Genomic DNA, 12771 nt, shown 5'->3' with positions numbered 1-12771 from the left:
TCAGAGTTCTGCAGAAGTCTCTGAGAGGTGAAAGTTGGCAGATTTTGGTGAGATGACCAGCACCATGATAGCTACAAAACTTTTCATAGCTGTGTATGTGCTTTGGAAACAGACTCTGGGAGATGAAGATTCCTGCTGTAGTGTGTGACAGAATAAGTAAATCTTTATTATTAGGATTTATGTCTATCATCAACTTTGACTTGTTCAGTTGCAGTGTTGAAGATCCTTTGGTGGTCAGAATGCCTATTGCCTCATCTCTCTCTGAGCTGGCAGAATTCTGTAGCAAAATGAGATGTGACCCAGAGACCTTCTCAGAACAGTAACATTTAATTTAACAGCAAGGAAACAGTTTCTTGAAATATGTACAGTTCAAGGCTTGAAATCGAAGGTCACTGACCAGAAAAGGAGTTCTTGTAGAACAGAAAGAGGTGGCTGGAAACCCAAAAATGAAAGCTCCTCTGCAAATTGTTTCTTCTGAGCCCTGGATATACCGGGACACCAGCTGTGCAGCCCAGGAACAGTGCTTGGCCTGGGGCAGGAGGACTGGTGGGAAGTGTGTGCAGCCTGGCTGGCCATGTCCCTGGAAGTTTGCTTCCTCTGTGCCTGTTGCCCTGATTTTCCTTTGCCTCAACACACACTGAGCAAGAGGCTCAGTGCTCTCCTGCTGTGGGGCTTGTCCAAGGCATTTGTGGGAGGACGCTGTTGAGCAGATGCACATAGGCTAAAGCTGCTGTGTGAGAAACACAGCCATTATCTCTGGGACAATTTCTCTGTGTTGGAGATGGACAAAAGCAGAGATTCACAGATGCAGGAGTTAACTTGGTGTAAGATCAGCTCATTCCTTCATGAACATGTTTCCTGTAGTACCGCACCATGCAATAGCTCTGCTGTTGTCCAAGGCATCTCGCTAGGACAGCTGCTCCTGGGTAATACCCTGGTCTCGACTTGACTCCAGGTAGGACCACCAAAATGTTGCCATGCCATGATTCTCTGTGATCCTTGTTAAGGAAGGGTTTTTAGCCCAGGTCAAAATGTTGCCCCTGCCCTGTTGGTGCTGGAGAAAAACTTGTCACAGGCCTCGAGTGCTGTAGGAGGTGGCTGGTAGAGCTCTTGAGGAAACTGGCTTGGAATTTGTAGGGCTGTGTGTGAGTCAAATACAGAAGACTCTGCTAGTCAGTGGTGAGGAGTTTTGTGTGCTTGGGAGAGCCCGTCCTCAGCCCACCATGGTCTACAGTATGTCTGCTTTCCATTCTTTTCCTCCTGTTTCTCCTTTACTGCAGACTTAATGACTGGTTTTCTGGCCTTCCAAGCAGATGCCTGGAGACAACATTATATCCACTGGTGAAAGGTTGCCCTTCCTGTTGTAAAGTAACAGAATAGGCAGGAAACTGAAGGCTTTATAGGGAGAAGAATCCACACAGTTGGGAGATTTGGGAAAGCAGAGCAGTAGTAAGTCAAGTGACTTTGCACATTAAATGTTAGATTGGGACACCGGGGTTAAGACTGAGTGTATACATGACAGTGGGGAAAGGAACATCTCAGGGTGTCTCAGGCTGGAAGAAACCTTGGCTGGCCTGGAGTCCAACCTCATGCTTGCAGCTGGACAAGCTGTGAGGTGGGACAAAGTTGCACTGGGCTTGATCCTCTTGTGTCTTGAAAACCTCTAAGGCTGGAGATGGCACAGCCTCTCTGAGCCCCATTCTGGTGCCTCTCTGTCCTCAGTGGGTGGAAAAAGGCTTCTCTTTATATGCAGTCTGAACCTCTCATGTATCAATTTATGTCTGTTGTCCCCTTGTCCTCCCATCATGCAGTGCTGTGAAAAGCCTGGCTTCGTCTTTGGTTGGCCAGTAGCCTGTGGCACCTTTTAATATAGGTCAGCCTTCAGTCTTTGTTAGGAAATTGTAACTTTGTGATTAATTAAAGGAAATAAAAATGAGTATGAGCTTGGAATTAATGGCAGGGATAACGTAGTGGTCCATCGATTGCATTATGCAATACAACATCAGTGAGTGTAGCTATAATGAGCAAGCTGGCATGTAAACACTAATTGAGAGGGAAAAATCTTTATTTTCTTTTGAATGTATTGTTTGGAGGCACTTACACACTTCTCTTTGTAAAAGAAACAATTAACCACCCCCCACCATTGAGACAATGGAATATAGTACTTGAAATTGTGTTGCAAGCCTCTAAATATCATCGGGGTAGCTGATCAGTTCTGTGGAATGCCAGAGCATCTGTCCTCCAGGCAGGTATCTGACCTTTGGATTTCATAATTTTTGATACAAGTGATTTAGATAATCAGGATTTGTCTCTGTATCCAGAGGGTTTTATGCATTCCTGTGGAAAGCTAAAGGGCTAGCCAGGCATTAGCTTTCAATAACCAGAGAATCCCCCTCTATTATTCTGGGGTTTGTTTCTGATTTGATGAAGCAAAATGTTGCGTGTGTTCAGTAACATTTATTTATTCCTTCATAAATAAAATAATAGCTTATATTAAAAAATTCACTCTTTGAATGTGTATCTGACTGATATGATTAAGAGCCCTGTCTTTTGATATTCAATCAACTTATAAAGTATTTCTATGGTCACTAATCTTTATTTTGGAAGAGATGACTGTTGTAGAAATTTTGCCTGTCCTTGTCCTCGTGGAGATGCGCAGGGATAAGATGAGAGGCACTGGACACAAGCAGCACAAGCACACAAGTAGGGTAAAAATTTATACCATGAAGGTAAACAGTGGGGCTGGTTTCTCAAAGGGACAGTGGAATTTCTGCCCTTAGAGATGCAGAGCTCACCTGGACCTCTGAGAAGCCTGATTGAAGGGGATCCTGTGCTGGGCAAAGGTTGGGCCACATGACCTTCACAGATGCTTTCCATCCTGTATCATTCTGTACTTGCATGTAGACAGCATCCAGTATTTCAGTGGCAGAAATCCTGGTGCTATAACAGTAAGACCCAGTTAATGAATTTGAAACCCTTTATGTAAAAAGATAATGCTCCTTATCAGGCAATATAATTGATGACATGTCACGGGTGACCTGCAAGTCGTTTCAGTGTATCTACATAGGGAGCATCTGGAGTTTAACACTGACACATTGTGATTTACTTCTACAAGAAGTGCTTTTCTTTGCTGTGAAGAGCAGAATACTGTTTATGGGTGACTGTGGATTAATGCATTCCTGGCAAAGACTTGGGAATTGAGGATTGAGTACAGTAGATGAGATTATTCTGAAGACAACTTGAAATAAATTTTACTAATCTATTTAAATGCACGTGGGTTTGATAGTTCATTTGGAGGGGGAATTAGCATTTATTTCCATTTGGAGCATCAACTTATAGTAGTAGATATTATCAAAGCTTGCAAATTTAATTAGGGAGTAATTAAAAGGTGAAGGAACATGAAGTGTGTATGACAATTTTCTTGTTCCTTTTTCAGACTAATTTTGGCTTTGGCTTAACATAAATGCACACTTTATGAAAGGTTTCTTCTTTGCAGTGGTATAGAAATCAGGAGTTGTTTTTTTCTGACTTTTCCAAATGACTGCAGTGACACTGAAGCAAGACTTGGGCTGTCCAACAGAGTTTGCCTGCAGTAAATGAGCCTGAATTTATCTCCTTGACTTGCATTGTATTGCCTTAACAAAGCTTGAGTTGTTGGTGTTAAACTTCCCTTGCTTTTAAATTCTGCCTGCTGCCAAATAGTTGAAGTTCTTTTTCTTTGTTCAGGTTGCATCTGGAGGAGATGTGAATGCAGTTCCAGCAGTTTCTTTGGGATGATGTCTCCTCCTGTTGTATCTGGTTGGCACTTTGCATATATATCTTATCAGGCTTTGCAGTGTTGGAAAGAATCTGTCTGAAATGCAAGTCTAGAAATCTTTAGGTAAAGAAGAGCCATTGTTTGAAAGGTGTAGGAGTGCCTGGTGCTTGAGATGTCTGTCACTGGGTCTGTAGTTTGATTGTGTTGAGCTCTTGGATGACTTTAGCAAAGAGCAGCAACATTTAAGAGTTCTATGTAGTAGGGTAGGTGTGATGGTCTGTCATTAAGACCCCTTTCATGAGGGTCCTGCCCCTTGATGTTGAAGTCGAAAGTGTTTGTGTTTTGGGGTTGGGATGGGACCTGGCACGTTGTTGCGCAGAGTGGGATATCTTAATTTTTTTTTCCAAATGTATTTTTTCCTTCCTCTTTAAACATGATTAGTTGTTTGGATTATATGTTCCCCCTCCAGAATGTTGCATTTAAGGTGTGGTGGTGTTTCCTCCTTGGTCACCACTGTTACCACCTTTCTAGTGTTTCCAAGCTGTGTTGCACTGGGGCTTGGGGACAGCAAGAACACCCATTTATGGGTGATCATATTCTAAGCTGGATATTCTAAGAAGATGGATGGTTGGTGAAAAATTTTGACTGATCTGTGGTGACAAGTGTCTAGACTTCTTTGCGTCATTTTTGATGGGTTTTACTGTGAACCTCTGGGGTTTATCTATGGTAAGGTAAAATGTTGCCTTAATGCATTTCTTTTGTCTTTCTTGACCATGAGGAGTTTCATGGAGTCTTCAGTAGGAAGCTGCATTCATTTGGAAGTATGACAAGAATGCCCAGAGTCAGATTTAAAAACAGGAAAGAATCCAGTAATAACTGTGAGAAGAAAGTACCCAGTTTGCTGGTGTTGTGAACTTTACTGAAAACAGATGTGGTTTCTTCACTTGTTCCTGCATGCAGTTTTACAGTGCTAAAGTTTGTTTTAGCAGAAGCAGTGGATTAGAAACTGTAACGAAAGAGGGTTCTGGATGGAGCCAGACACTGAAGTTCTCTGCCTGTTTGGGATTTTTATTTGTTCATTTTTTGCAAATGAACCTGACCCTTCTGTTGGCTTTTAAAGCCTCGTCTTTGTCAGAGGGAAACATCTGGCTCTTTCATCGTGATCCTACTGTTAAAACAGCTGGATATACTCAGACAACACATTGCCCACATTTGTAATTCTCTTGAATTTCACGTGTAGCAGAAATAAATTGTTACTGAAGTTATTTCTCATCGTTGTAGGCAAGGTGAATTCAGATATTGGCTCCTGCTGGTATCTGGTCCTGACCTCTCACCTCATCTGGCTAAAGACGGGCTTTGTCATCATGTCCCTTTGTAGTGCATCTGAAAGTGCCCCAGTGGGCCAGACAATGCTTGCTAAGCACACGTTTCTACTAGAAAAGGCAGAAAACGTACTTGGATCACACAATGTTTATGATCCCTTTGAATTCTTTCAGTTAAAGGCAGGATTTTATCTCTGTCAGATGTGGAGTAAGTGCTATCACTCTATTACTGTAATTCCTATCAACAGCATCATTTTGGGCTTCAACATCAGTGTCTTGTTCAGCTCTCACTGATGTGTGCTTAGTTCCTATGTAGTGTCTTCCTTGATTTCCCTTATATAAACCATGTAGGTGAGTTTTGTAACTTTCCAAACATGGAAGCAGGTAGGGAAATGGCTGGTTAGGTCTGAATAGGTTTCTGTTGAATACCTGTGGAGTGTGGCACAGGAGAAACCTGATGCTGTTTTAGGGCTTTAATTTTTAAATATTCTGATGCCACCAGAACAGAGTGCATAAACCTGATAGAGTATCCACACAGGAATACTTGCAAATATATTAAAGGGAAAGCAGCTAAGAGGAAGTCTGCAAAACATTTGTATTTCTTTTTTCAGATATGAGATGTACATAAAATCAGATTTTATGGTGTTACTTTATCAGTTTTCTTTGCAGTAACCAAGGGGTTTGTGATTGCTGAGATTTGTTATTCAGCACCTTTTGTCTGATGTCTGGTGAGGGCAGCGATCAACTTGTATTTGACTTGTTTAGCTCTATTCAGTCAAAAATAGACACCTAACTGAGCTTCTGGTTGAACACCTAGTGGGATGCAGGACTGCAAATGCTTTTTACAGCAAGCAAATTATTTCAATGACAAAGACAAAGAAGTAATGGCAGCTAAGAGAAATTATTCAAGTCATACATGCATGTTATTAGAAATTGATTTATCAGCATCAGTTCTGAAGAAGGATGTTTGGATAAGCAGTAGTCAAAGTTCAGTTGACTATATCCTTTGTGTTTAAAACAGATGTTTATAATAAAAATTGCATTTAGTATAAAATACATGTTGACTCAATGTATTTTGCAGTTAAAAGAGCCAAAAAGCTTTTGTTCATGTGATGGAAAAATATTTTTATAATCTTATGCAATTATACAAACTACATAAATAAGCACTTCAAGGAATGCCTGTAGATTGGGACTTGTCTGGAAAAGCAAATGTCTCACTTTTGTTTTCATTGGTCATGCTCAAGCCGGCCAACCCTAATATTTTGTTTTGAGCAGATAGTTGCAAATGACATGTTCCAACTCTTTGAAGTGAAGGAAAGCCCTTCAGTTCAGCAGGGAGCTTTATGTAAGCCATGGGTGGGGGATGTTTTTGGTGAGTGAAACTTGTTTCTGAATGACACTTGATTTCTGGAAAATAATAGCTGTGGCTGCTGCCAGGGGTCAGTGGTGGGTCAGGGCTCTGAGGTGACGCAGAGCTGGGAGGGGCGGTGTGGCTGCTCCGCTGCTGCCTCTGCTGGATCACACACCGCCTGCGTGTGCAGCCTTGCAGAGTTCTGGGCAGGAGAAATCACGGGGGCACTTGTTCTGCACTGCAAGGGGAACCACAGTAGCTCTCTGTTATCTTTGTTCCTGATCATTTATTTTTTCATGAGGTAATTGCCACTTGATACACTTTTGAAACAGGCAGGAGAAGACACGGGATATGAAATGGGCAGTTCGGTGCCTTGCTGTGCTGCTCTTCCATTAGGGTTTCAGCAGCCTCTGCATAGTGTGCTAATGGAAAAGCCATTAGCCAGAGAGCAAGGTGCTGTGTGTCTGGAAAGGTGCAGTCTCATTCAGAGGGAACTGGGGTTTCTTTCTGCACCCTTTCAATGGACAGAGATGGGTAAGGAAGGCTGTAGGCAGTGCAGCCATGGAGTACCCTGTGTGCCTGCATACCACATTGTTCCTTTGGAGAGCCAGGAGAAGGGGTGAATGCCACAAGAAACCTTCCAAGAAAAGTAAATTTAAGTCTTGATTATTTGGAAAACAGGGCGGTCCCGTGGTGTAATGGAGAGCACTCTGGACTCCGAATCCCAAGGTCCTGAGTTCGAGTCTCAGTGGGATTGTCCCCTGGCAGTTCAATGCCTCCCTGCCATCCCATCCAGTCAGATCTTGGATGCTCAGCAGGGTCAGCCCCGGTTAGTACCGGGTGCTGTGACAGTCCCAAGGACTTCCCTGTCACTGTCCAAGCTCGCTCGGCCATGGCAGATGGACCTTAGGACTTAAACGGTGGGGCCAGTTCTGCGCACGCTGTGCCTCACCTAAACAATCCACTGTGCAGGCTGGAAGGGCACACCCATGTGGGGAGAGAGAGCCCTTCCCAAATCTTCCCTCGTGAAGTCTGGCCATACGCATTTGGAAAACATAGACCCTTTCTTTGAACATAAAGGAGGTGTTTGTTTCTGGTGTTGGAGGACACACACCAGCTGCTATTTCTGCCTGGGATGCTTCTGAGCCTTCACTAGGCTGGGGAATGTGAGGAGACTGGTGTTGCTTGAATTGTCTTGGGTGCTTCCAGAGTCTTGCTGGGTGTGACCAGTGGGTTCAAAACTAAGCTATTTTGTTGCTTAGTTTAGTTAGAATTCTTAGGAGGATGTCTGTCTTTTGGGATATTCAAGCTTGAAAGGACAGAGTGGCTGGAGAGCAGCCAGGCAGAAAGGGACCTGAGGGTACTAATTGACAGGAAGCTCAACATGAGCCAACAGTGTGCCCAGGTGGCCAAGAAGGCCAATGGGATCCTGTCCTGGATCAAAAATATCCTGGCCAGCAGGACCAGGGCAGTGATCCTTCCCCTGTACTCTGCGTTGGTGAGGCCACACCTTGAGTACTGCGTTCAGTTCTGGGCCCCTCAGTTCAGGAAAGATATTGAGGTGCTGGAGCGGGTCCAGAGAAGAGCAACAAGGCTGGTGAAGGGACTGGAGCACAAGTCCTGTGGGGAAAGGCTGAGGGAGCTGGGATTGTTTAGCCTGGAGAAGAGGAGGCTCAGAGGTGACCTCAACATTGTCTAGAACTACCTGAAGGGAAGTTCTAGCCAGGTGGGGGTTGGTCTCTTCTCCCAGGCAGTCAGCAATAGGACAAGGGGGCACAGGCTCAAGCTCTGCCAGGGGTAATTGAAGTTGGAGATCAGAAAAAAATTCTTTGCAGAGAGGCGTTGGAATGGCCTGCCCAGAGAGGTGGTGGATTCCCCATCCCTGGAGGTTTTTAAACTGAGATTGGCCGTGGCACTGAGTGCCATGATCTGGTAAAGGGACTGGAGTTGGACCAAGGGTTGGCCTCGATGATCTCGGAGGTCTTTTCCAACCCAATCGATTTTATGATTCTAATTGCCCTTTTTCTCCTTGCCTGCAGTGTAGGTGGGGTGTGCTGTTGGCTTTGCAGTCACACAGCTGATGGCGATAGGGAGAATTAAAGCTTGGGCAATACTGTAGACTGGTTGATGTAAGTAAAGTAGGACTGCTATACTTTTGGCACAGAGGAAGCCATATGTTTAAACAGAACCTCCTGCTCCCCCCTGCACTTATTAGTTTTGAGACTGCAAGTCAAAACAACTCATTTTGTGCAGATGCTTTTGATAAAGTATTTCTCCAGCTATTGTGACCCTGACAAAATATGGAAGTAGGATAAATGTAAGGGAACCAAGACTTAAGGAGACAAGGCATTCCAATTGTACTGTGGGAATACAGATAAACTAAACTTTTGGTTCAGGACCAAATAAATAACACATATGAAAGAGAATTGCAAGCTGTCTTCAGGGTTGTACTTCCCAATGTTGTTTTTTACAGTTTTATCTGGAAAAGATGCTGATACTACCCTTTAGTTTCTGCTCAAGTAAGCTTGTGGGTTTTGAGTTCTTGTAGTGTATGTAACTGGTCGTTTCAGCTTTGCAAATATAGTAAGTGTTAATTAAGTTTGACACAATCACAGACTGATCTGGTTTGGAGTCTATAACCACGACCTTCACTGTCTGTATTTAAATATAAAAATCTATTATTTTGAACTTGAGAGGCGGTTGGTTATATAATAAAGTTCTTAATAAAGTAAAATGTAGTTGGAAGTAGCCAAGACTGCAATTCCCTGTTTGTGTTAAGGTTTGGTGCCAAGCTCGTCCCAGTAACTGTTTCTATGACAAAAGGCCCGTTTGTTTATCCTCCTAGTTTAAATATTTATTTGCTTCTGTAGAGATAAAATAAAAGTGCTCACCCTACTTCTTGTATTTCTGAGTTCCATAGTCCAGTTTCTACTGTTTCACACCCTGTGCACACACGCAGTATTTGGTGCTGGTTGGTGACTCAGTATTTTTCCCCATGAACAGGTGAAAGTGAGGGGAGACAAGACAGATGGGAGCAGAGTATAAAAGCTTTCCAGGGACTGCTTGTGTTGAATATGGTGAGGATACTGTAGGGTGGTTCTCTGGGCTTGATGGCTCTGTGTGGCAGCCTGGGCCTGGTATGAGCCTGGACCTTCACACTGGCAGAGGAGCATCTGCAATACTGCACAGCTCATGGGGACTGGGGCAGTGGCACTGTGACTGGATTCTGGGATACCTGCTGGTCTGAGCTGGTCTGGTTTATTTTCTCTGTGCTGACCTCTGCAGGTGGGTTTCTGGAGCTAATCTCCTGAGAAGATTGGGAGTAGGAGAGGTAGTGAGCTGAAGGAGCAAAGATACTTGAGAATGTTAATGGGGGGAACACATTAAGTGCCTGAGTGGATGGATCCCTCTGGAAATTGAATTGTTAGCCCATCATCCTGTGTACTGGTGGGCATTAGTGTATTTTTCCCGTTCGTTGCTGAGATGATTTACCAATTTCCTAGACTAAAATAGGAGTATTCTTTCTAAAAAGAGGCTTCACTCAAAAAACAAGGGCCCTTAGCTTTACAACAAAATAAACAATTTACAAACTTCCAAGAGCCTCAAATGGCATATTTTGGTAATTGATTTCCTATCGCTGTACAAGGAGTAGCAGAAGGTCATGGAGGAAGGAGTTAGGAGAGAACCAGAAGAGAACTTCTGTTTTAGTTGTTAATGCTGAACTCTTGCACTTGCCAGCAAGTTTTTATTGCAGACAACAACATAGTAATGAAATGTTTTATTGTTTTAAGCTCTGCAACACCTCTCTGAGCAAGATGTTCATATTAGTGCCATCTCTCTCACAAAGCCTTTCAAAAGTACCTGATGATGTGCTGCCTTTTTTACCTGTGTCAATTCCTCCCCCCACCCCGCCGTATCTTCCCTCCTCCCTTTATTGTACAAAATAATAAAGCAATAAATGATGGGGATTGTATCATATAATTTCCCCAGATACTTCAGGTCTGTACTGTGCCCTGTACTGTGTAGTGCACCACACTGCAGGAACACCTGTACTACTGGTGCCAAATGGGGCTGACTGGAAATCAGAGCTAAAATAATCAGAGGTCTGCCATCTCATGGCTAATTAACCAAGGTGCAGCATTTCACATAGTTGTTTACCAGGTCCTACAGTGAATAGTGCTGGTTTTCCTGCCTCTGCCACCTGCCCTGGGTTAGCTGGAGAATGTCACCATGATGGATTCATAGAATCATGCCCAAGTGAGCTCAGACTTAGTGCCCCTTATTGGCTTGTGTGTCCACATGCAAATTCTAAGAATATTTTGAATATATGAAATTAAAATAGCAGAAAAAAATTCTTTACACAGAGAGTAATCAGGCATTGGAATGCTCTGCCCAGAGAGGTGATGGATTCACCATCCCTGGAGGCTTTTAAACTGAGATTGGCGTGGCACTGAGTGCCATGATCTGGTAAAGGGACTGGAGTGGGACCAAGGGTTGGACTTGATGATCTTGGAGGTCTTTTCCAACCCAATCGATTCTATGATTCTATTATATGAATATTTGAATATATGAAAAAAGAGTCAGAGTAGGGAAGAGACCAGGGAAAGCCAGGCCCATTCAAGAATTTCACAGTTGCTCAGCTGGGTTGGGGTCAATGCAGCTTAGTTCTTATTCTCCTGCTGTAATGATGAGAAATCACTTAGCTCCTCTGAGGGATGCTCTTGCTGTTCACGGGCTGTCAGTGCGTTAATTACCGGGCTTGCACTTTGTATTAACTCTTTTAGCAGTTCATGTGCTCTCAGTGAGTACCATTTAAGTAGAGAGATAATGCTTATTTAAGCTCACTGCTGTGTGTTGGTTTATAGTTTGTTACAGTTCCTTTTCCAGGAGCTATTTAAAAGACCTCTTAGGTTTGTGCAAGTCCAGTTGTCATAGGAATCGGTGCTCTTCCATTTCAGAGCAGCAAAGCGCTGTGGTTTTATTGTCACATTTATATTCTAACCTTTTTCTCTTTTCCCTAGTGAGAGAGCGGCTTTGGTGTTGAAGAGAAACCTCGTAAAGGAATGGGCCCTGTTCTCTTGAAGCTGTTTGCCCTGATCCCAGGAATGCTGTAGAGGTTAGTGACGTGAATGCTGAAGAGCTTTTGTGGAAATTGCCTTTTGATTTGTAATTGGCACACTCTTCAATAAATTCTGTGTGAAGCAGTTCATTTGCCTGTCACAGAAAGAGAGTTAATTCAGGCACTGTCAGAATGCAGTCAGCTTAAAATTGCTCTACCCAAACAAAATTTAGGATTCTGTTTATCTGTGTAGATGCTGTGGAAACACATCGCTGGGTGGTCACAGAAAGTTGTGTGGGTGCAATGCATGCTCAGAGATGAGCTGCATTACACTTGGAGGTTTTAACTGATAGGTTAAAAAAACAGGGTGAGAATGATCATAATAGTGAGATGATAATGGATGATTCCTTTTGAGTTTGTAAAGTCTCTCATCTTTACTTTTGAGAGGAGCATGCTGCTGCTCTTCACTAGAATTGACAGGCTAGGAAAGGTCCATTCTGTATCCACATAAAGGTCATGTTATCTCTACTTCTTCCTCAAGTGACTTGATTTTGGAATTATATCCTGGTTTCCTTGGGTTATGTACAACTGTATATACTGATTGCTGTGAGTGTTTTTCCCAATAGCTGTATAGCCCTGCTACAAATCCTATGGCCTACAAGAGGCTTCTTCTTGCAAGTAGAATATCCAATCTAGTTTGCTTTCACGTTTCTTGGGAAGCTAAAGAGGATTAAGTGTATTTATCACCCAATGGATTTCTTCTTAACTAGTGAAGTCAAAAAAAGCTTGTATAACTATCAAATCCAGTAATGCTTGGTTTTGCTGATGAAAAATAAATGTAGCAAGAAAAATTTAATGAAGTAGTGGGAGAGGGAGTGGAAGGGGTAGGCCTGTTGAAGTGCTTCTGAGCAAAGAGGTAAATTTCCACAGAACAGTTGAGATAAAATCTATTAAATGTCTGGTTACTTTAAAGGATTCTAATCTTTGTGAGCTTACTTTAAAAGCATAGCTGTGTGTGGTGATGCTCCTGAAGAGTAATGTCAAAGCTTTGCTAGAACACCCTTTGCTAGGAGACCCTTCTGGAGCAAAAAGAGAAACAACATAGTAGAAAAAGGGCTGCAGCACGTCACAGACACAGAAAGTGAAGAGGTGACTCCAGTGGGAAAAGACATTAGAGAAGGAAATTCTAGTTAGCAGTGCTCTTTGAGGCGTGTAGAGCTCAACAACTACTCTTGTAAATGGTGCCATTTCTTATCGAAAGCTTTAGTTATCCATATGTTCT

The 12771-nt window shown here is 43.0% G+C and overlaps 1 protein-coding gene and 1 non-coding gene across 7 annotated transcripts in view; both read left to right on the top strand.

Moving 5' to 3' along the window:
* WDFY3 (WD repeat and FYVE domain containing 3) overlaps positions 1 to 12771 on the top strand; it is a 173113-nt gene that overhangs the window by 24857 nt on the left and 135485 nt on the right. For all 6 annotated transcript variants that reach the window (XM_071555657.1, XM_071555655.1, XM_071555658.1 and 3 more), the window contains exon 2: positions 11452 to 11546. The gene's annotated coding sequence lies outside the window, so the exon portion shown is untranslated. The remainder of the gene's footprint in view (positions 1 to 11451; positions 11547 to 12771) is intronic.
* Positions 7115 to 7187, top strand: TRNAR-CCG (transfer RNA arginine (anticodon CCG)). The gene has a single exon. It is a non-coding gene; the product is annotated as a tRNA-Arg (tRNA).

Source organism: Pithys albifrons, chromosome 5, assembly GCF_047495875.1.
Source record: "Pithys albifrons albifrons isolate INPA30051 chromosome 5, PitAlb_v1, whole genome shotgun sequence".
NCBI classification, from domain to species: domain Eukaryota; kingdom Metazoa; phylum Chordata; class Aves; order Passeriformes; family Thamnophilidae; genus Pithys; species Pithys albifrons.
The sequence above is the reverse complement of the archived record's forward strand: the minus strand, read 5'-3'. Positions and strand labels throughout refer to the sequence as shown.